The sequence below is a fragment of the Bufo bufo genome, chromosome 4, assembly GCF_905171765.1.
Source record: "Bufo bufo chromosome 4, aBufBuf1.1, whole genome shotgun sequence".
NCBI lineage: Eukaryota > Metazoa > Chordata > Amphibia > Anura > Bufonidae > Bufo > Bufo bufo.
This window is the reverse complement of record NC_053392.1, coordinates 31,715,005-31,738,578: the sequence shown is the minus strand read 5'-3', so window position 1 is coordinate 31,738,578 and position 23,574 is coordinate 31,715,005. Positions and strand designations below refer to the sequence as shown.

Here is a 23,574-nt window from a genome sequence, read left to right as displayed (position 1 = left end):
AGTTCGTATGACATACAGATGACAGGCGTAGCTCTTAGAATCACTGCACACTTCACTTATTTGGGCAGTCAAGGGGCCAAAATTGACCAAATAACTGAAGTATCAACTCAGCCTTACAGGTCGATGTTAGCGCCAAGAAGAAGCGCACTCCTGTTACACCGTCGTCAGCTGATTCCACATAGATGTCAACAGAAGCTGCTCTATTAAACACTTATACAAGTAGAGCCCCCGACAGAGTGGAGAGGGTGTCAGCAGTAAGTTTGTGTTGATGTCACTGATTAATTTGCCCTTCCTCTGATCCCTCAGAACAATTACCCACAAATAACGGATTCTGTCTGTTGAGCATTCACCTTCACTCGGTCAGCATTTGGTCAGTAATCCATCAGTATTACTAATGTAAAAAAAACAGGAGTGGATCCAAAACAGAGCTGACACGTGAATGGAATATTTGCATGTCTTATGTGTTTTGTACACTCTACTGCTTTTGGCTACCAAATCACAAGCCTATTTTTTTATTTTTTTTTGAACGGGGGAGAAAAAAAACGTTTATTTCACAAACAGGACACAGCAGGCACAGAAGGGGCAAAACCACAAGATTTAAAAGACAAACTGAAAAAAAAAAAAGTGCTTCATCAACAAGAATGGATTGACGACCAGTGTCGGGGTGACCACGATGGTAATGCATATTGATCATGAAATGTATGGGGCTATGGCTGATAACTGGAGGACAGTCCAGCAAACAAGCAGACTCCAGCTCATTCCTACAGAGCAGGCTACACAATCACAGCTGGAAGGCAACTGGTCGGTACAGGCAACACCCAAAAAACGTCATAAATGACTCTTAGTATGTGAAGGTCTCACAGCCACTGTTACAGAATGGTATGAAGGTGCATAACATGTAGTAAGCACTGCAAGGATCATGTCTAAGACATGTAAAATGTCCGGGGGGTCTCGAACATTGTGGACAAGGTCCGAGATGAGAGTCGTCCATGTGTTCAATACTGGATGTTATTGATGGCCAGCTCCATGATGAATCCCAGCACTTGGATTAGGTAGTCCTTACTGAGGAACTTTTCCTTCACAATGCGCTGATGCCACAGATGGCGTCACCTTGACGAGCTGGGTTGCTGATAAGTGGGTTCTAAAGTGTCTGAAGAAATGCGAGTAAAGACATTGGAATAAATTGTCCACTTCCGCCAATGTGACCTCGTCCTTTGATTTATGAATATCATTCCATAAAGTCTTGAAGTCCTCTGCTTGGATGGCATAAGAAATGTCCATGTGAGGTTCAACGGACACAGAGAAAACAAGCTTTGTGGCCGGCACTGATCCAGACACGTCATACTCGGTCCACATCGCTGCTAGCCATGTAAGTGTCACGCAGTGTTGAGGGAGGGAACACCACACCGACCACAGGAGGGAAGGGAAAAGGAAATAGGCCTCAAAGCTAGGGAAAAGAGAAACGGACATCACCTATGGAAACCCTAATCCTAGCCCTGACCTATCCGTATAAACAGACCTTGTGGGTAGGAATGGTCATACACTGGAACCCAAGAGCCTGGAAACCCTGAATCACCCTAGAGTAGTAGCTAGGCTAGAGACGACCTGTTCCTTCCAATACGAAAGAACCAGCATCTCCCTGAGGCCTAGTAACAAAGACAGTAGGGAAACAACAAAATATGAAAGGGAAGTAACACTTAACTTCTGAAGAAATTGGAGGAGCAGGAACTCAGAAGGGGACAACACACCAGCACTTCCAATACCAAACTGAAGCTATCAACCGCATAGCATGATGGGTGAAACCAGACTAAATAGAGGAGTAGTAATGACCACATAGATACACCTGAGACAAGAGGTGTGGTCATTACCAGCAACAACACTAAAAAAAAAGCAACCAAAGAGGTTGTTAGATAATATCACATGCAGCCAATCTCTTAGATCTTATGACACCTGTCACGTTAGAGACAGTTACAGTAATGTCCTTGTCATGGAGGTTCCCGCGACAGATGGCAGGAGATTGGGGAGACTGGCAACACGTGGTTTGATCTGACAGGTTTTCCTTGTGGATCAATATGCGTCTGTGTTGTTTCTGGTAATGGCCACACCCCTTGCCTCAGGTGTTGCTAATGTGGTCATTTAACCTTCCTTATTTATAGTTGTTTCTCCCACAGTGCTGTGTAGAATAAAGCTTCAGTTTCAGTTGTGGATTGCTGGTGTGTGGATCTTGGCAAAGTTCCTGGTGCTTCCATAGCCCCTTTGAAGCAAAGTTTTTCCTTTCCCTTTTTGTATTTTGTTTGGGTTCGGTGTGTTGCTTTTCCCTATTGTTTGTATTAGGCCCGAAGGAGACTCCTGTTCGTCCTTCCTTTTGGAGAAAAAGGTAGTCTCGTCCCTTCCATTAGTACCAGGGTCCTATAGGGCTAGATAGGACTCTAGGTATTCCTTCGTATGAACACACCTACCTCTGGGGTCTGTTCATAGTGGTAGTCAGTCAGGATTTTGGTTATGGTTTTACTAGGAGGTGTCCATCTTCCTTCCCTAGTTCTCGGACCAAATTCCCTGTTCCCCCCTTCCCTCTTATGCTCGGTGTGGTGTTTCCCTCCCTCACCAAAGCATGACAGTCCTGAGAACTGATCACCAGCTTACCGAAACAACAGTCAAAGTTTATTTGGAACCACGTCCCTACGATAGCCTTGAGCACCTCTGAGCCATTACTGAGCCTCCCGGCAAGTAAATGTCTCTGGTGACACCTCCAATAGATCATCCTCTGTGTACAACCCGCGGAACCAACCTGTAGACACAATCCGGTCCTCTGTGCTTGCCTTGGTGAGTGGAGGCTTGGATGAAATTTGTTTGAGCACAGCCAGTGGATCTCTGTCCTTTCCTTTGAGTCCAGGAAAACAGGAAAATTTGGCTTTTAGGTTCAGCTCTGAGACCACTTCAATGGTAAGACCCTTCTGCTTCTCGGCAGCTATGTGGGCAGACAGGTGCTTGGAATACTCTTTAAGTCTGGTGTACGAGAAATTATACATCGGTGTCATGCTGTACAGAGTCCATTGTTTTTGAAGTAGCAAAGCAGCCTGTGCATGATCAAGAGTTTCCTCCAAGGGGGTGCACAGTGGGATTTTTCTTTTAGACAAGATTTGCAATGCAGACCGTCAACGTGCACAGGTCAATCTCCCAGGGGGATAACTGGAGCTGTGAAAATGACTGCTCCTTCATGCCGATGACCTACTTCTGAGGATTAACACCCCATCGGTAGGTGTTTGCATATCCTTGCGATAAATGATGTTCACTGACTGTAAACAGAGATCTTGACAGACAAATGTATCAAACTCTGCAGCCACGTCTCCAGTTCCCTGACCAGCCATATTTACCAGCATCTGTTCCAGGACATGAAGCAGTGGAATGACGTTGTTCATTGTGTAATCCTGGTGACTGACAAATAACGCGGGCTCCTCAAAGGGCCTGAGCTAACGGCAGGTGTCACGCATGAGCTGCCACTGGCTGACATTGAAATTGCACAGGGGGGTACCCCTGTTCGCTTGGATCATCAAGAAATATTTTATGGCCTTTCTCTGTCCATACTTGTATAGTCGGTCCAAAATATGGAGGGTGAAATTCCAACGGATGGAAACGTCGAATATCAGCCTATGTTGGGGGAGGCTGTTCTGCCGTTGCAGCTCAAGGAAGGTGTGTTTTGCGGTATACGAGTGACTGAAGTGCATGCAAGGTTTCCTGGCCATTTTTAGGATGTCTTGCAGATGGGTGGAAGACTTCAGGAACCGCTTGACTAAATTGAACACGTGCCATGCAGGGCTCATGGCTCAGCCCTCCTTGACGCAGCGCCGACACCATGTTCTTTCCGTTGTCGGTCACCATGGTTACAATTTTGAGTTGTAGCGGGGAAAGCCAGGATTAGATTTCTTGATGAAGGACACGGAGATGTTTCTCTCCTATGTGACTCCGTTCACCCAGGCAATTGAGTTGTAGAACAGCATGACACCGCCATGCCCTGCACATGTGGTATGCTGGAGGAGCACTGTGAATTGTCCCTGCAATGGAGGCTGAGGACACGGTGGAGAATGAGGAGGTAGAGGTGGACATTGTCGCAGGACCAACGACGTGAGAACATGGAGGCGGAAGCGGCGTCACCTGGCCAAGTTGCTGGTGTAGCTGGGCAGAAACAACATTTACCAAGTGGACCGTAAAGGACATATATTGTCCTTGACCATAGTTATAGCTATCGACCAATTTTCCCCCAAAAGTCTGTATCACAAGCAAATTTCACCACTGAATCGCTAATCAACGTAATTCGGTTCATACAGAAGAAAGTCTGCAATCACCCATCAATTATCTTGTATTCTTTTTCTTATTAATACACCCCAAAAAAAATATATAACAATCACAATTCACTGCAGAACGGCTTATAGGATGTACGTATCTATCCTATTAATAAACCCTGTAAATGGCTGTAGTACAATAAATCTTTACAGCTGAACCACAAGTATTTTTCTTTTGACACTAATAGATGGCAAAAAGGGCTTTAGAACAGTCTGAATGGCAAATAGGCCTTATTTTTTTCCATTTATACACTCCGCAAAAGGCTTTAGAACATATAACTGCACAGGTGAACGGCAAATATATTTTTCTTTTGCCACTAATAGACGACATAATGGGCTGTAATTTTTGCACTTCACCACGCAACGGCTAATAAGCTCTTTTTTCCCCACTAATACAAGCCAAAAAATACTTTAGAACATATAACTGCACCGCACAAGGGCAAATAAGACGTATAAATATTTCCTTGTAATAAACCCTGGTAATGGCTGTATCAAACAGCACTTGCACCCTAATAACAAGAACGGTTTGCTGGAGTTACAGAGCTTTATAATGGCAATTCGGTCCCCAGTCAGTGCAGCAAGGTGTTAGGATTGTTCCTAATACCCAGGCTGTAACCTCCCCTTTTAGCACAATGAAGTCTTTCCTAGCACTGTCCCTAGCGCCTGCTGAGGTCTCTCCCTGCACTAAGTACACTGGAAAATGGCAGAATCCAAGATGGCTGAGTCTATTTATAGTTCTGTGACATCACAGGGCTGGCTGGCTGCTGATTGGCTGCATGCATGGCATTATGGGTGATCCGACCTTCCCAGAGTTCTTTGCTCCATGTCCTCACATGTGCAGCAGCCATTTTAGGAAAAAATGCGATTCGAATTCCACTTCGTCAACTTCGATTCGCTCATCTGTAATTATAAGCGTTCTTCCAGTTCGATGGACCGCATTTTGCGTTCCACCAGCTTGGCATATCTTTCCTTACGCACTTCATTCATGGCTGTATGATGCACTTCCGATGTGACGGACCCCACTGTGTGTTCCATTGTGTCACTACCAGAGCTTTGAGACGTTCTCACAGCTCTGTTTCTCCACCCCTGTGATGATGTCACTACTAGAGCTTGGAGGAGTTCTTACTGCTCTGTTTCTCCGCCCCTGTGATGAGCTCTTTACTTTCTGTTTCCTTCCTCCCAGCTGTTCCTCCTGCGTTTGATTTCCCTGCCTTTAAATCACCCCTCCTCCTTTTGTAGGGTGTGGATTATATTTCTCATTTGAGTTGTAGCTCTTGCTTGAGTATCTTCCCTTGTATGCTATCCTTTCACTGGACCTGTGTTCTGCTGCAGCAAGTACTCCGGATATTGCCAGCCTGTCTTTGGATCCGTCTTCACTGCGGCTGCAGCTCCTTCAGCTAAGTGTGCAGACATTGTAGTGTATCTGTGCGTTTTCTGACTGGATCCAAGGCGACCACGGTTCCCTCCATATACTGAGCAGGGCACCGGTGGCCGTGCCCCTTCTACTATTGTAGGGGTTACAGTGGTCATCAGTCTTAGGTACGCGGGCATGCCTCGTTCCACCATTTGGATACGGGCATGGGCTTAGCAGCATAGGGAGAGCTTTGAGGGTCTGACAGGGGTCACCCTTTATCCTCCCTAGTTTGGGTCCGGTCAGTAGCTCTATTTTCTGTGCATGCTCTTGACAGCCGTGACACATTGCCTCTATGCCTCCTAGTTAGGCCTGTTAATATATATATTTTTTTATGTGTGGATGGCGGATAGCTATATTTGTGAATTTATATGAGGATCATCTACTTCTTTTTCATTTTGCTGGACCACAACTTATGTTTACCATGACCGTCAGTGCGTCATCGGCCCGAAGGTTAACCACGTGCTTCAAGCTGTGCAGACCATAGAACTATAAATGGGGGCACCTTTAAATATGTGGGTGTGTCCACATTATCTAGGTTGCCATTATATTTTTTTCCTTATATTTATTTGTATTTTTATCAGTCTCCTGATGAACCCCTTGTATACCATCAACTGGGGAAACGCATTAATATTAATGCACACATACCATATTGGGTTGTCAAATCATGAATTATATGTATATATATATTTTTCCAACTTATATGCTTTTCTGGAGAAGAGTAACTACATTTTTGTTTTATATTGTATTATACATACATTGTATTATATGTTGTAGCACTTGGGGTATAGAAACTTTTTTATGTCACAGGTGAATTTGTTTGCACAGGTGTCCCGCGTTTACCGGACTGATTTTTGGCCTGCCCTGGTTCTTGAGATCCCTCCTTATGGGCGGATGTCTCGGAGGTGAGCCTTATTTCAGCCCGATACACGCTAGACACCCCAGATCATGACTAAGAACAACATCGTTCGAAACGCGTAGATCGTGGGGATCAGTGGGTTCCAGTGTCACTGTTGCTGATTGTACCTGTATTTTGGTGACAAAAATAAAGACCGGGATTTTTCACTACGTCCTTCTGGTGCCGGAGCCTTTTTCAATTTTGTGTATATTCTTTTTTTATCCCTGTTTGTACTATATGTATTTTGTCTGTGATCTCACTGTGTACATACATTACAGTACTTATACTGTATCATACTCCAGAGCTGCACTCACTATTCTGCCGGCGCAGTCACTGTGTACATACATTACATTAGTTATCGCGTACTGATCCCGAGTTATATTCTGTATTATACTCCAGAGCTGCACTCACTATTCTGTCAGTGCAGTCACTGTGTACACATATTACATTAGTTATCTCGTACTGATCCCAAGTTACATCCTGCATTATACAGTACTTCAGAGCTGGAGTTTTAGAGGGACCACAATTAGTATGGGCAGACTATCTGTATGATACTGTTCTTTCTGAAGTATAGTGTTTGAGGGCATTGGTTAGAACAGTGGGCACAGTATTGGGATAATCAGGACGGCATTGTTGGAGCACCAGTAGGGAAAGACTTTGAAAAAGTGAGGAAAGATGTCTGTGTGTTAAATTCTGACGAGACGGCTGAAAGATGTCATCATTATGGTCTGCTCCCAATGGAGAAGATGAGGAAGGAGAACATCTACATCAGAGGAGATGTCACTGAAAGTAATAGGTTTGTAGTGCTCTATTATCTTGGATGTTAAATAGTGGTGAATGTAATCTCCACCCAAATATATCATTTGCACTTAGGTGGTGGAGGTGCAAACATATTTCACATTCACCAAACATAGAAACATAGAATGTGTCGGCAGATAAGAATCATTTGGCCCATCTAGTCTGCCCAATATACTGAATACTATGAATAGCCCTTGGCCCTATCTTATATGAAGGATGGACTTATGCCTATCCCATGCATGCTTAAACTCCTTCACTGTATTTGCAGCTACCATTTCTGCAGGAAGGCTATTCTATGCATCCACTACTCTCTCAGTAAAGTAATACTTCCTGATATTACTTTTAAACCTTTGCCCCTCTAATTTAAAACTATGTCCTCTTGAAGCAGAACAACTAGTGGGCCTGTCTGTTTTAAAATTGACAGGACTGAATTTCATTCCATTCCCTGACTTCTTGGCAGGCAGATTGGAACAGTGGCCAGAACTGCCCCATTTTGCTCTCACTGTACTGTCTTGTCCAGCCTCCAGTGTCATCTCAGAGAGGGTTTTCAGAACAGCGGGTGAAGTCCTCACACGAAAATGGACAAACTTGTCATTGCATTTGTCAAAATGAATGAGGCTTGGATCTATGAGGCTTTCCACACACCTGCTACTGAGACAAACAAAAGGATTTGTCATTACTAACCTTGGCTATTTCCCCAGTTGTCTCCATGACAGCTCATCCCGAGAGACTTACTTACTCTGATAGGACAGGAAAATACACAGAGAGGTTTAAATCACAACCTCTTCCCTCTATCAAAAGTGTTTTTCCTTGTTCAACCAAAGGAATGTAGACCAGAGAGGTTCTGGGAGCTTTATGGGGTTCCTGGCAGTGTGTACCTTTCTCTTGCAGACTGAGGTTAGATCTGGCAGGGCGGCTCTCCCTCCTCCCATATGGCCTGTGCCCAGGCATGCAGTCCCTGGCAAAGATCCCTCCAGTGGTGGCCCAGAGGGATTACATGCGGAGAGGAAAGATGGCGGCCAGAGTGACTCCATGACGCGATCCCTCCAGGTGATGACGTTGGACCCTGGGAGAAGGGACCATGCATCATGACATCAGGCTCCTTCTTTGTGTATTCACCCTGTTATGGCTGTTATGGCTGATACTTCTCTCCCTTATATATTTCAGGGAGAAAATAAATCATCCTCTACTGTTAAGACTAAATCAAGGAAATGTGGGTTGTGCTCCAAACGCTTACCAAGCTAAACACTTACGTAAGGAATGCTTGGCTAACGAGGTTAAGGGAGAGGCGTTGTCATGGATGAAGTTGCAGATAGCTGGAACGTATAAATAAACGACCGACTGGCTTGATCCCAAACTAAGGAGCATAAAACCCTAAGAGCTCTCCCTGACTGCTATGCACATGCAAGGGTCTCAAAAAATGGTGACTTATCAGAGGACTCCTGGCAACGGTTATTTAAAGCAAACTCAGCAAGGGACAAAAAAGAATACCAATCCTCCTGATTTTCCGCCACAAAACAGCACAGATATGTCTCCAGATTCTGATTGACGCGTTCAATCTGACCATTCGACTGCGGGTGAAAAGCAGAAGAGAACGACAACTGAACCCCCAAGCGAGAACAGAAGGACTTCCAGAATCTGGAAACAAATTGCTTGCCCCTATCAGAAACGATGTCTCAAGGAATGCCATGCAATTTAACAATGTGATCAACAAACGCTTACACCAGCGTCTTAGCATTGGGTAACCCAGGAAAGGGAATGAAATGCGCCATTTTGCTAAAATGGTCCACTACCACCAGAATCACAGTCTTCCCCGATGATTGAGGCAGGTCCGTAATGAAGTCCATGGACAGATGCGTCCAAGGACGGGAAGGAATGGGTAACGGGAGGAGAGAACCCGATGGCCGTGAATGAGGGACCTTGGCATGAGCGCAGGTCTCGCAGGCTGCCACAAAACCCTCAACTGTCTTACGAAGAGCTGGCCACCAGAATCTCTGAGCAATGAAATCCACTGTGGCTCTACTCCCCGGGTGCCCAGCAAGGACAGTATCATGGTGCTCCTTAAAAACCTTGTGTTGTAAAGCGAGAGGCACAAACAACCTCCCAGGAGGACAAAGATCAGGAGCCTCTGCCTGGGCTGCCTGAACCTCTGCCTCCAAATCAGGATAAAGAGCAAAGACGACCACCCCTTCAGCCAAAATGGGACCCGGGTCTTCAAAGTTCCTCCCTCCTGGAAAACAACATGACAGGGCATCCGCCTTCACATTTTTAACCCCAGGGCAGAACGTAACAATAAAATTAAACCTAGAAAAGAACAAAGACCATCTGGTCTGTCTCGGGTTCAGACGCTTGGCCGATTCCAAGTAGGCCAGATTCTTATGGTCGATAAACACGGTAATAGGGTGTCTGGCTCCCTCTAACCAATGGCGCCATACCTCAAAAGCTAAGTTGATGACCAACAACTCCCTATCTCCCACATCATAATTTCTCTCTGCAGAGGAGAGTTTCCTTGAGAAAAAGGCACACTGTCGCCATTTGGCAGGAGAGGGACCCTGAGATAAGACCGCACCCACACCCACCTCAGAAGCATCCACCTCAACAATGAAAGGTAGAGAGACATCAGGTTGTACCAAAATGGGAGCAAAAGCAAAACTCTCTTTAATACTAGAAAAGGCTTTAAGCGCATCTACCGACCACGAGGAAAAATCCACCCCCTTTTTAGTCATATCAGTGAGTGGCTTAACAACAGAGGAATAATTCAAAATGAACTTTCTGTAATAATTGGCAAAACCCAAAAACCACATCAGCGCCTTCTGATTCTCAGGAAGCTCCCAATCAAGCACAGCGCGGACCTTCTCAGGGTCCATCCGGAAACCAGAAGCGGAGAGAAAAAAAACAATAAATTGAATCTCCGGAACCGCAAACACACGTTTTTCCAGTTTAGCGTACAATTTATTCTCCTGCAGAATCAGCAAGACCTGACATAGGTGGTGCCGATGAGTGTTGAAATCAGGAGAAAAAATCAAAATGTCATCTAGATACACCAGTACAAATTTCCCCATTAAATGATAAAAAAAAGTGTCCAAGGACGGGAAGGAATGGGTAACGGGAGGAGAGGACCCAATGGCCGTGAATGAGGGACCTTGGCACGAGCGCAGGTCTCGCAGGCTGCCACAAAACCCTCAACCGTCTTACGAAGAGCCGGCCACCAGAATCTCCGAGCAATGAGACCCACTGTGGCTCTACTCCCCGGGTGCCCAGCAAGGACAGTATCGTGGTGCTCCTCAAAAACCTTGTGTCGTATTGCGAGAGGCACAAACAACCTCCCAGGATGACAAAGATCAGGAGCCTCTGCCTGAGCTGCCTGAACCTCTGCCTCCAAATCAGGATAAAAAGCAGAGATGACCACCCCTTCAGCCAAAATGGGACCCGGGTCTTCAAAGTTCCCCCCTCCCGGAAAACAACATGACAGGGCATCCGCCTTCACATTTTTAACCCCAGGGCAGAACGTAACAATAAAATTAAACCTAGAAAAGAACAAAGACCATCTGGTCTGTCTCGGGTTCAGACGCTTGGCCGATTCCAAGTAGGCCAGATTCTTATGGTCGGTAAACACGGTAATGGGGTGTCTGGCTCCCTCTAACCAATGGCGCCATACCTCAAAAGCTAATTTGATGGCCAACAACTCCCTATCTGCCACATCGTAATTTCTCTCTGCAGAGGAGAGTTTCCTTGAGAAAAAGGTACACGGTCGCCATTTGGCAGGAGCGGGACCCTGAGATAAGACCGCACCCACACCCACCTCAGAAGCATCAACCTCAACAATAAAAGGTAGAGAGACATCAGGTTGTTCCAAAATGGGAGCGGAAGCAAAACTCTCTTTAATACTAGAAAAGGCTTTAAGCGCATCTACCGACCACGAGGAAAAATCCACCCCCTTTTTAGTCAAATCAGTGAGTGGCTTAACAACAGAGGAATAATTCAAAATGAACTTTCTGTAATAATTGGCAAAACCCAAAAACCGCATCAACGCCTTCTGATTCTCAGGAAGCTCCCAATCAAGCACAGCGCAGACCTTCTCAGGGTCCATCCGGAAACCAGAAGCGGAGAGAAGAAAACCAATAAATTTAATCGCCGGAACCACAAGCACACATTTTTCCAGTTTAGCGTACAATTTATTCTCCCGCAGAATCAGCAAGACCTGACATAGGTGGTCCCGATGAGTGTTGAAATCAGGAGAAAAAAATCAAAATGTCATCTAGATACACCAGTACAAATTTCCCTATTAAATGATAAAAAATGCTGTTCACAAAATGTTGGAAGATGGCCGGAGCATTCATCAAACCAAAGGGCATAACCAAATTCTCGAAATGACCCTCAGGGGTATTGAAGGCCGTCTTCCATTCGTCCCCTTCCCTGACCCTGACTAGGTTGTATGCCCCTCTTAAATCCAACTTAGAAAAAACTTTAGCCCCAACAATCTGGTTAAACAGGTCCGGGATCAGAGGAAGCGGATATGGGTCATGAATCGTGATACAGTTCAGCTCCCTGAAATCCAGACAAGGTCTTAAAGAAGCATCTTTTTTCTTAACAAAAAAAAAAACAGCGGCAACAGGTGAGTTCGAGGGTCGGATGTGTCCCTTTCTCAGGCTCTCAGAGATATAAGTACGCATAGCGACTCTTTCAGGTTGGGACAGATTGTATAATCGTGATTTTGGCAGCTTGGTGCCTGGGATGAGATTAATAGGGCAGTCGTACTCCCGGTGAGGGGGCAACTCCTGGACACCACTCTCGGAAAACACATCAGAAAATTCAGAGAGAAAACATGGCACAGTCTTGGTAGAAACCTCTGAAAGAGACGCCGTGAGGCAATTCTCTCTGCAAAACTCACTCCAACCATTAATTTGCCATTCTTGCCAATAAATGGTGGGGTTATGTTTAGTGAGCCAGGGTAGCCCCAACACTAGAGGAGTAGGTAATCCGCTTAAGACGAAACATGACATATCCTCAACATGAGCGTCACCCACAGTCACACGGATATTGTGAACTATGCCCTTTAACGATCTTTGAGAAAGTGGAGCGGAATTGATAGAAAAAACAGGAATATCCTTTTCCAAAGTGCACACCTGGAAACCATGCGTTGTTGCAAATTGATTATCAATTTATCAATGAGATTGACAGCTGCTCCACTATCTACAAAAATCTCACAAACAATGTTCTTGCTGTCTAGCGCCAGCTAGGAGAAAACGGGAGCTACAAGCAAACGGCAAACCTTCAATTTCCGCATCAACCTTGCCAATAGTAGCAAATGGAACGTTTTTGGAGGATTTCTCTTTTTTTTTTTTTTTCTATTACCCTCAGAAAACTCCATGAATCTCCTAGAGGGGCAAACATTAGCCAAATGATTTATACCCCCACAACAGAAACAAACCCTCCTCTGAGAGCTGAATCCTCTACTATCAGAGGAAAGAAAACCCAGCTGCATGGCCTCCTCCTCAGATGGGATTGAGACAGACTGAGACCCCTGCGCACTGAATGAGACAGCCCCACTGTCCTTGGGCTGAATATGACAGGAAAGAGTAGTCTCCTCTCTCTCTCTAAGACGCCTGTCAATACGAACAGCTAGAGACATGGCAGACTCTAACGACGCTGGTCTCTCATGAAAAGCAAATGCATCTTTCAATCTTTCTGAAAGACCATGGCAAAATTGACTTTGGAGTGCAGCATCATTCCAACCAGTATCAGCTGCCTATCTCCGAAATTCAGAACAATATATCTCTGCGGACTGTTTACCCTGGCATAAAAGACGCAGTTTAGATTCAGCCAGAGCAATACGATCCGGGTCATCATATATCTGCCCCAGGGCTACAAAAAATTCATCCACCGATCGGCGGGGCCGTGCCCCCACCGGCAGCAATAAGGCCCAAGACTGAGCGTTATCCATGAGCAGCAAGATGATGATCCCCACCCTCTGCTCCTCATCACTAGAGGAATTGGGAAGTAGGCGAAAATGGAGTTTGCAAGCCTCTCTAAAGTGAACAAAATTCTCACTCCCCCCGGAGAACGTATCTGGAAGCGAGATCTTAGGCTCGGAACAAACTTCATGAACGCCAGCAGAACCGGTCACCTGAAACTGAGACACAGTTTTGCGAAGATCTGCTACCTCCAGCGAAAGACCTTGCATGCGGTCAATCAAGGCTGAAACCGGATCCATGCTTAAGACGGTTATGGCGTCAAGGATGACGTTGCAGATAGCTGGAACGTATAAATAAACGACCGACTGGCTTGATCCATATAGGCGAGCCCTTTAAAACCCTAAGAGCTCTCCCTGACTGCTATGCACATGCAAGGGTCTCAATGGTAGACGAGTGCATGCCCACATACCTAAGACTGTGTGACACCTGAAAACCCTATAATAGTGAAGGGACACGACCACCGGCTCCCTGCACTTAATACGAATGGAGTCAGGGTCACCTAGAGTGAAGCCAACAAGGAAACACAATAAAGGAAAAGACTATCTGAGCAAACAGCAGCAGCAGCCTCCAGCAGTGAACACTTCATCCAGGAAGTAGTATAAACCGCAAAGTGAGGCAGTATGGGAGGGAATATAAAGGAAGACGATTAGTCTAAATAATTGACACCTGGCAGAAGGAAAGGAGATGACAAAGTGAAACCAAAACAAAGAACGTCATACAACAGGTAGAAGAGAACGTCTGCCAGACATTCTCACAGAACTGGCGGTGACAGGCGTACAGCTTCCTTGGTCAGAGAAGAAGTTCAATCTGCCCTTTCCTCTCGGGATTAAGCCTTCTCCTCCAGGGCCCATCCTGTAAACATTAAAGACTTTCAGAATGTAAGTAGTGACTCTGATTCTAAAAATCTGGATTTATCTGATATTGGGGCATGTGAGAGAACATAATTTTTTGATTCGATACAAATTTATTTCCGGTCAATCGCGTTAAGAAAACAGCTATTTCCTAGCTGCAGAGAGACTGCATAGTTGTGTAGAACACTGCCTTGCAGTAACACGCATAGGGAGTCTGCTGTGGTAGTGAAACAATACTGTGAGTCAGTATGACACATAGATGACAGGCGTTGCTCTTAGAATCACTGCACACTTCACTTATTTGGGCAGTTACGGGGCTAAAAACTGACCAAATAACTGAAGTATCAACTCAGCCTTACAGGTCGATGTTAGCGCCAAAAAGAAGTGCATTCCTTTTACACTGTCATCAGCTGATTCCACATAGATGTCTACAGAACCTGGTCTATTAAACACTTATACAAATAGAGTCCCCCGACAGGGTGGAGAGGGTGTCAGCAGTAAGTTTGTGTTGACATCACTGATTATTTTGCCCTTCCTCTTATCCATCAGAACAATAACCCCCAAAATATGGATCCTGTATGTTGAGCATCCGCCTTCACTCGGTCAGCATTTGGTCAGTAATCCATCAGTATTGCTAGTGCCAAAAAACCAGGAGTGGATCCAAAACAGAGATGACACGTGAATGGAATATTTGCATGTCTCCTATGTTTTGTACCCACTACTGCTTTTGGCTACCAAATCATAAGCCAATTCTGATGGGACCATACAGGCCTTACAGCTTCCACACAGACAGGATCCATTGTGCGTCTCATTTTTCCTTCCTTCTGACAGATCAGAAGAAGGGTGAAATAAATTTTGATGTCATCCAGGACAAAAAGGCAAAATAGTAGTATAGTCATGGAGTGGGGAGGGTGGGAGAACAGCATGAGAATTCTGCAACGTGGTCCTATGACATAGTGGTGATGTGGAAGTAGCATGAGGAGACCACAGAGTGGCAAGGTGACATAGTGTTGAGGTCGCAGCAACAGCAGCATGAGGAGGCCACAGAGTGGCAAGTTGACATATTGTGGAGGTAGCAGGAGCATCAGGAGACCACAGAGTGGTGAGGTGACAGTGTGGAGGTGGCAGCAGCAGCATGAAGAGGCCACAGAGTGGCAAGGTGACATAGTGTTAAGGTAGCAGCAGCAGCATCAGGAGACCACAGAGTGGCAAGGTGGCATATTGTGGAGGTAGCAGCAGCAACAGAAGACCACAGAGTGGCAAGGTGACATAGTGTGGAGGTGGCAGCAGCATGAGGAGACCACACAGTTATCCGGAGACAGAATTGGGAGGTGGGTGGCAATAACAGTACTTGCTAACAATGCTGGGTGTAAGAAGGAGCACTTGGCATCAGATGTGTGGCATCAGGTGGGTGGCAACATCAGAATAGTAGCTGAGGCAGGTAACCATAAGAAACCCTTCTCTTTTTTCAAGGTTTGGGTGAGGCAGCGTGGATGATCTAATCTGATGCATCAGGCATTGGTGGGTGGAAATACTGTCTGATCCATGCCTGATTAATCTTGACAAAGGTCAGTCTCTCCACATTTTGGGTGGACAGGCGAGTTCTCCTTGGAGTTACTATGGCGCCTGCTGCACTAAACACCCGCTCTGATGCCACACTACTGGCAGTGAAGGACAGCTTTTCCAGGGCAAACTCGGCCAGTTGCGGCCATAAATCCAGTTTGGCTGCCCAGTAGTCCAGCAGATCTTCGATGACGGGTGGCAGGGTGCACTCCAAGTATGCCACCACCTGCTGGTTTAGGTTCTGCTCTATGTCTAGCTGCTAGTGAGTAGTTTCTTCACTATGCGGGTGAAGAAAGCTGCTCATCAGCGATTCTAGACTCAGGCTGCTGCTGATGGAGCTGGTACTGCTCCTGCCACCCCCCTCCAGCAGTCATGGCAGTGGAACATGAGCGCAGAGCCCCCCCCCACCCCGGTCAGACTTGCGAGAGGATGGACGATGGCACAGATAGGCAGCGGCCAACTGACTACATAGGATGTCTCTATAGTAGTTCAGTTTGTCCTCCCTCTCAGCGGGTGTTAAAAAGGCCCCCATTTTGGACCGGTAGCGAGGGTCTAACTTGGTGGAGAGTCAGTAATTATCCCTCTGGTGAATGGTGACAATTCGGCTGTCACTAGGCAAGCACGTGAGCATGCATCAGGCCATTTGTGCAAGTGACTTGGAGGCACTCCCTGCCTCCATCTCCACTGCATACTGCAACGTTGTGTCCCTGGGTCATCGGCCTCGTCTTCCTCATCTCCCTCTTGCAACTCTGGCTGCTCCTGCTCCTCCTCTCCCGTCGCCTGTGTAGAAAAAACACCCATTTCGCTACACATTGCTTGTGCTCCAATGTCCTCCTCCTCCTCCAGTTCATCCCCCACAGGGCTCATGTGGCCGTGAGATAAAGGCGCCACGTCTCCAGTCCCCTGACCAGCCAGATTTACCAGCATCTTTTCCAGGATATGAATCAGTGGAATGACGTTGTTCATCCCGTAGTCCTGGCGACTGACAAATAAAGTGGACTCCTCAAAGGGCACGAGCAAACGGCAGGTGTCACACATGAGCTGCCTATGACTAACATTGAAATTGCACAAGGGGAGTACCTCTATCTGCTTGGATCATCAATAAATCGTTTATGGCCTTTCTCTGTTTGCATAGTTGGTCCAACATATGGAGAGTGGAAATTCAATGGGTGGAAACGTCACATATCAGCCTATGTTGGAGGACACTGTTCTGATGCTGCAGATCAAGGAGGGTGTGCTTGGCTGTGTACGAGTGGCTGAAGTGCATGCAAAGTTTCCTGGCCATTTTTAGGATGTCTTGCAGATGGGTGGAATACTTCAGGAACCGCTTTACAACCAGATTGAACACGTGCGCCATGCAGGGCGCATGGCTCAGCCCTCCTTGATAGGGATGAGCGAACCCGAACAGTATAGTTCGGGTTCGTACCGAATTTTGGGGTGTCCGTGACACGGACCCGAACCCGAGCATTTTTGTAAAAGTCTGGGTTCGGGTTCGGTGTTCGGCGCTTTCTTGGCGCTTTTTGAAAGGCTGCAAAGCAGCCAATCAACAAGCGTCATACTACTTGCCCCAAGAGGCCATCACAGCCTTGCCTACTATTGGCATGGCTGTGATTGGCCAGTGCATCATGTGACCCAGCCTCTATATAAGCTTGGGTTACGTAGCGCTGCACATCACTCTGCTGATACAAGCGTAGGGAGAGGTTGCTGCTGCGACGTTAGGGCGAGATTAGGCAGATTAACTCCTCCAAAAGACTTCATTCAGTGATCGATCTCCAGCAGTGGATCATTGAAGTGCTGATATTCAATTGCTCACTTTTTCTAGGCTGCCCAGAGCGTTTTTATATCACTTTTTTCTGGGGTGATCGGCGGCCATTTTGTGGCTTGTGGTGCGCCAGCACAAGCACAAGCTACCACCAAGTGCATCTAACCATCAATAGTGTGGTTATTTTTTGCTATATCCTACATCAGGGGCAAGCTGAGCCTGTCACCAAGTGCATTTAACCATCAATAGTGTGGTTATTTTTTGGCCATATACTACATCAGGTGCAGGCTGAGCCTGTGTCACCCAAGTGCATTTAACCATCAATAGTGTGGTTATTTTGTGCTATATCCTACATCAGCTGCAGGCTGAGCCTGTGTCACCGAAGTGCATTTAACCATCAATAGTGTGGTTATTTTTTGGCCATATACTACATCAGGTGCAGGTTGAGCCTGTGTCACCCAAGTGCATTTAACCATCAATAGTGTGGTTATTTTTTGGCCATATACTACATCAGGGGCAAGTTGAGCCTGTCACCCAGCGCCTAAAAAATAGGCCTGACATTTATATTCCTCCAAATCAGTACTGTTTTAGCTGGTCAAGTTATTTTTAGTGACCGTAAAAGCACAGTTTTTGTTCTGGGTTGAAAAACAATTCCCAAATTTGCAATTCTCAATATTAGTGGTTTCTGCTATATCAGGCCTACTTTAAATCTATCCCTAAAAGGGTAGATTAGATTCAAGGTGCTGATAGGGTCATTCTGAAAAACTTAACACACACGCTACAGTGCAGATACAAGTCTAATTCTGTGATTAAACCTATAACTGTCACACAGCGCCTAAAAAATAGGCCTCACATTTATATTCAGCTAAATCTGTCATTACTGGTGTGCCTGTATTAGTGTAATACGGTACCTAAATAGATAGCCAGACAGTGTTAGGTGTCTGTAAAAAAAGGCCTGAATTTAAATTCAATACATTGGCCCGAATAATATTTTTCTTATTGTGGTGAACGGTAACAATGAGGAAAACATCTAGTAAGGGACGCGGACGTGGACATGGTCGTGGTGGTGTTAGTGGACCCTCTGGTGCTGGGAGAGGACGTGGCCGTTCTGCCACAGCCACACGCCCTAGTGTACCAACTACCTCAGGTCCCAGTAGCCGCCAGAATTTACAGGGATATTTGGTGGGGCCCAAGGATCTAAGGCCTGAGCAGGTACAGGCATTAGTCAATTGGGTGGCCGACAGTGCATCCAGCACGTTCACATTATCTCCCACCCAGTCTTCTGCAGAAAGCGCACAGATGGCGCATGAAAACCAAGCCCATCAGTCTGTCACATCACCCCCATGCATATCAGGGAAACTGTCTGAGCCTCAAGTTATGCAGCAGTCTTTTATGCTGTTTGAAGACTCTGCTGCCAGGGTTTCCCAAGGGCATCCACCTAGCCCTTCCCCAGGGGTGGAAGAGATAGAATGCACTAACGCACAACCACTTATGTTTCCTGATGATGAGGACATGGGAATACCACCTCAGCACGTCTCTGATGATGACGAAACACAGGTGCCAACTGCTGCGTCTTTCTGCAGTGTGCAGACTGAACAGGAGGTCAGGGATCAAGACTGGGTGGAAGACGATGCAGGGGACGATGAGGTCCTAGACCCCCACATGCAGGGCCGGATTAACGTAGGGGCGGATGGAGCTGCAGCTCCAGGCCCCTGCATTAAAACAGGCCCAGCAGCCCGCATAGGCCAACCGGAGCTAGGCCCATATAGGCCGCCTCGCTGAGGTTGTCTGGCGGCCGCCCCGCAACCCTTTAGTAGGACCGAACTGTGCCGACTGTCAGATGATGACAGGGCCAGCGCGCAAGGAGAAATCTCCCAGGCCGGCCCTTTACAGAACTCCCCAGGACAGTGACAGCTGACAGATCAGGTCAGGTGACAAGTCAGCTGTGCACGCCGCGCTGCGTCGTCACGTCAGACTCCTCCCCTAGGGCCTAGGCCATGCCGTAAAGTGAAAGACCGTGATGGCTGCTGCGCGCGGGAAGTTCAAAATTCTTCCTGCGTGGAGTCAGGGGTGCAGCCAGCGGTGAGTCGCGTTCAGCAGCCTTCAGTGTACTGCCCAGAAAACAACTCATAGGCGTCAGCATTGGCTCACCTCACCTATTACACTGTATACTGTATAATTTATACATGTCATTCAGGAGCATGGAAAAACTGGGTGATGATTTTTTTCACCTAGCTTTTCCATGCTGCTGAATTGCATATCTGCTTATAGGCATATATATCTTTATAATAGCTGAGCCTGATCTATTATAAACAGATATGCCATTCAGGAGCATGGAAAAGCTAAGTGAGAAATAGTCACCTAGCTCTTCAATGCTCCTGAGTGGTATATCTGCTTATAATAGATCAGGTATTATAAACAGATATGCCTATAGGCAGATCTGCCATTCAGGAGCATGGAAAAGCTAGGTGACTATTTCTCACCTAGCTTTTCCATGCTCCTGAATGGCAGATCTGCATATAATAGCTTGGCTATTATAAACATGTATGCATATAAGCAGATATGCCATTCAGGAGCATGGAAAAGCTAGGTGACTATTTCTTGCCTAGGTTTTCCATGCTCCTGAATGGTATATCTGCTTATAATAGTTCAGCTATTATAAACAGATATGCCTAAAGGCAGATTTGCCATTCAGGAGCATAGCATGGAAAAGTTAGGTGAGAAACTGTCACCTAGCTTTTCCATGCTCCTGAATGATATATCTGCTTATAATACTGTAGTTCAGCTATTACAAACAGATATGCCTAAAGGCAGATCTGCCATTCAGGAGCATGGAAAAGCTAGGCGACTGTTTCTCACCTAGCTTTTCCATGCTCCTGAATGGCAGATCTGCATATAATAGCTTGGCTATTATAAACATGTATGCATATAAGCAGATATGCCATTCAGGAGCATGGAAAAGCTAGGTGACTATTTCTTGCCTACCTATCTTTTCCAAGCTCCTCAATGGCATATCTGCTTATAATAGATTAGCTTTTATAAACACATATGCCATTCAGGAGCATGGAAAAGCTAGACGTGAATAGCTTTTTCATGCTCCTGAATGACATATCCAGCAGCACTAGTTAACTCCTTGGGGGGTGGCTATACATAATACATCCATCTATATAGATGGCTGTATATTTAAACTGTGGCCAGAGATGTACACTTAGGCTAAGTTCACACAGCAGATTTTTCACACGCAAACCCGTGCGTAAATCTGCTTCAAAATTACGCATGAACTTTAGTCCAATAGACTTGAATGGGATTACGCAGACGCGTTCACACTTCAAACTTTATGCATGCGTATTTTCACATGTGTAATTTTGCGTAAATTCACACTTTATTTGTGCTATAAAAAGTTGTTCTGCGTTGCGTTTTTTCTATAAAAAGGCCCATTAAAATCTTCTGCACCAGGCCCATGATGCTCTTAATCCGGCCCTGCCCACATGGAATGAAGGTCGTGCCACTGACTTTCACAGTTCAGAGGAAGAGGCAGTGATGAGACCGAGCCAACAGCGTAGAAAAAGAGGGAGCAGTGGGCAAAATCAGAACACCCGCCGCCAAGAGACTCCGCCTGCTACTGACCGCCGCCATCTGGGACCGAGCACCCCAAAGGCAGCTTCAAGGAGTTCCCTGGCATGGCACTTCTTCAAACAATGTGCTGACGACAAGACCCGAGTGGTTTGCACGCTGTGCCATCAGAGCCTGAAGCGAGGCATTAACGTTCTGAACCTTAGCACAACCTGCATGACCAGGCACCTGCATGCAAAGCATGAACTGCAGTGGAGTAAACACCTTAAAAACAAGGAAGTCACTCAGGCTCCCCCTGCTACCTCTTCTGCTACTGCCGCCTCGGCCTCTTCTGCTGCTGCCGCCGCCTCGGCCTCTTCCTCCGCCTTTGGAGGGACGTTGGCACTTGCCGCCAAGCAAACATGGGATGTACCACCAACACCACCACCTGCGTCACCAAGCATCTCAACCATGTCACACGGCAGCGTTCAGCTCTCCATCTCACAAACATTTGAGAGAAAGCGTAAATTCCCACCTAGCCACCCTCGATCCCTGGCCCTGAATGCCAGCATTTCTAAACTACTGGCCTATGAAATGCTGTCATTTAGGCTGGTGGACACACACAGTTTCAAACAGCTCATGTCGCTTGCTGTCCCACAGTATGTTGTTCCCAGCCGGCACTACTTCTCCAAGAGAGCCGTGCCTTCCCTGCACAATCAAGTATCCGATAAAATCAAGTGTGCACTGCGCAACACCATCTGTGGCAAGGTCCACCTAACCACAGATACGTGGACCAGTAAGCACGGCCAGGGACGCTTTATCTCCCTAACTGCACACTGGGTAAATGTAGTGGCGGCTGGGCTCCAGGCGGAGAGCTGTTTGGCGCACGTCCTTCCGCCGCCAAGGATCGCAGGGCAACATTCTTTGCCTCCTGTCTCCTCCTCCTCCTACTCAGCTTCCTCCTCCTCTTCTTCCACCTGCTCATCCAGTCAGCCACACACCTTCACCACCAACTTCAGCACAGCCCGAGGTAAACGTCAGCAGGCCGTTCTGAAACTCATATGTTTGGGGGACAGGCCCCACACCGCACAGGAGTTGTGGCGGGGTATAGAACAACAGACCGACGAGTGGTTGCTGCCGGTGAGCCTCAAGCCCGGCCTGGTGGTGTGCGATAATGGCCGAAATCTCGTTGCAGCTCTGGGACTAGCCGGTTTGACGCACATCCCTTGCCTGGCGCATGTGCTGAATTTGGTGGTGCAGAAGTTCATTCGCAACTACCCCGACATGTCAGAGCTGCTGCATAAAGTGCGGGCCGTCTGTTCGCGCTTCCGGCGTTCACACCCTGCCGCTGCTCGTCTGTCTGCGCTACAGCGTAACTTCGGCCTTCCCGCTCACCGCCTCATATGCGACGTGCCCACCAGGTGGAACTCCACCTTGCACGTGCTGGACATACTGTGCGAGCAGCAGCAGGCCATAGTGGAGTTTCAGCTGCAGCACGCACGGGTCAGTCGCACTGCGGAACAGCACCACTTCACCACCAATGACTGGGCCTCCATGCGAGACCTGTGTGCCCTGTTGCGCTGTTTCGATTACTCCACCAACATGGCCAGTGGCGATGACGCCGTTATCAGCGTTACAATACGACTTCTATGTCTCCTTGAGAAAACACTTAGGGCGATGATGGAAGAGGAGGTGGCCCAGGAGGAAGAGGAGGAAGAGGGGTCATTTTTAGCACTTTCAGGCCAGTCTCTTCGAAGTGACTCAGAGGGAGGTTTTTTGCAACAGCAGAGGCCAGGTACAAATGTGGCCAGACAGGGCCCACTACTGGAGGACGAGGAGGACGAGGATGAGGAGGAGGTGGAGGAGGATGAGGATGAAGCATGTTCACAGCGGGGTGACACCCAAAGCAGCTCGGGCCCATCACTGGTGCGTGGCTGGGGGGAAACACAGGACGATGACGATACGCCTCCCACAGAGGACAACTTGTCCTTACCTCTGGGCAGCCTGGCACACATGAGCGACTACATGCTGCAGTGCCTGCGCAACGACAGCAGAGTTGCCCACATTTTAACGTGTGCAGACTACTGGGTTGCCACCCTGCTGGATCCCCGGTACAAAGAAAATGTGCCCACCTTACTTCCTACACTGGAGCGTGATAGGAAGATGCGCGAGTACGTTGGTAGACGCGCTACTGAGAGCATTCCCAAATGTCACAGGGGAACCAGTGGAAGCCCAAGGCGAAGGCAGAGGAGGAGCAAGAGGTCGCCAACGCAGCTGTGTCACGGCCAGCTCCTCTGAGGGCAGGGTTAGCATGGCAGAGATGTGGAAAAGTTTTGTCAACACGCCACAGCTAACTGCACCACCACCTGATACGGAACGTGTTAGCAGGAGGCAACATTTCACTAACATGGTGGAACAGTACCT

General features: G+C 47.1%; 1 protein-coding gene and 1 pseudogene across 1 annotated transcript in view; both read right to left on the bottom strand.

Moving 5' to 3' along the window:
* Positions 1-23,574, bottom strand: part of LOC120998935 — a 55,178-nt gene that overhangs the window by 6,052 nt on the left and 25,552 nt on the right. The gene's annotated exons all lie outside the window — the stretch shown is intronic.
* LOC120997104 lies at positions 996-3,269 on the bottom strand (annotated as a pseudogene).